This window comes from Myotis brandtii, unplaced genomic scaffold (genome assembly GCF_000412655.1).
Source record: "Myotis brandtii unplaced genomic scaffold, ASM41265v1 scaffold411, whole genome shotgun sequence".
NCBI lineage: Eukaryota > Metazoa > Chordata > Mammalia > Chiroptera > Vespertilionidae > Myotis > Myotis brandtii.
The window spans coordinates 1139252-1140563 of NW_005365804.1; the positions used below are offsets into that span (position 1 = coordinate 1139252).

General features: G+C 62.1%; 1 long non-coding RNA gene across 1 annotated transcript; it reads left to right on the plus strand.

Moving 5' to 3' along the window:
- Window positions 1-1306, plus strand: LOC106727352. Its single transcript, XR_001363528.1, has 3 exons — window positions 1-27; window positions 826-851; window positions 1032-1306. It is a non-coding gene; the product is annotated as an uncharacterized LOC106727352 (long non-coding RNA).
- The last annotated feature ends 6 nt before the right edge of the window (window positions 1307-1312 follow it).

Genomic DNA, 1312 nt, shown 5'->3' on the forward strand with positions numbered 1-1312 from the left:
TCCATCCGGAGAGGCTGCAGCCCTCGGGTGAGCATTTCGGGGGTGGGCGGGTGGGTGGTGAGCCACCCCCACAGGCCAGTCACAGCCACGGCACTGCCCTTACCTAGACGGGCTTTTAAAAAATTTTTCTTTTTAAAAAAAGTTTCTAAAACTTCTCCAGAGCCCGTTTCACAGCCTTCCCTGGCCCTGGGCTTTAGCCGGGGCAGATGGTGCTGTGTCCGTTTCACAGAGGGAAGCGGAAGAACCCCCTCCAAGGGCTCCGAGTGGGCTGGTGACTTGGGCCCAGGACATGAGTGTCCCTGGCCGGCTGGCTGGGCTCCTGCAATGCGCCCGTCCGAGCAAGTCTGCGTCACCAGCCCTGAGCCCCAGCTCCACGGTGGAAAGGGCAGGGCTCACCCCACGTCCTAGATGAGGAGCGGGCCTGGCCAGAGGACTGGATCCAGGCCTCCCGCCCCCAGCTTGCCCCACTCACAGAAAGGCCCAGCCCAGTGGTTCTCAACCTTCCTAAGGCCGCGACCCTTTAGTACAGTTCCTCATGTTGTGGTGACCCCCAACCATAAAATTATTTTCGTTGCAACTTCATAACTGTAATGTTGCTACTGTTATGAATCGTAATGTAATTATATATGTGTTTTTCAGTGGTCTTAGGCGACCCCTGTGAAAGGGTTGTTCGACCCCCCAAAAGGGGTCGCGACCCACAGGTTGAGAACCGCTGGCCCAGCCAGTGCTTGGGGTACAAAGGCACGGGGGGTGGGGGGCGGCGGATCATGGGGGTCCTGGCCCAAGGCAAGCCCACCAGTGAGACGCCTGTTGCTTTGATTTCAGCCTGAGGCTGAGGCTGCCGTCTCCAGGTGAGTGGGGGCCAGTGGCCCAGGGCTGCCCGCGCCTGACCTCGCCTTGGGTTGTAGGGCTGTGCCGGGGGCCTGCTGCTCAGGGCTGGGTCCGTCCTGCTGCCTGCTGTCTGTCTGTGTGCTTCTGCCTGGCTCCCTCCTGCTCTAAACGGAGGCTAACGAGCCCCCTCCCCCCTGCAGGGAAGTCCAGGCCGCTGCCTGTGTGATGGACGTGTCCGCCCTGCCGTGCCAGGGTCTGGGTCCCGAGGCCTCACGGGTCTGCTCCCGCCGCAGCGCTGGGAGCCTGGGAGGCGGAGGCCAGAGAGGCGGCCCCTCTTGTGTCTCCCGAGATGAGAAACATGTTCACAAGGAAACGGTCTCTCGGCTGTGCTCTTGGTGCAAACGACGTGGGCTGGAAGGGCAGCCCAGACCCTCAGAGGGGTCCCTCGTGGGGAGGGCGCAGTGCTGGGAGGTGGCCCTCG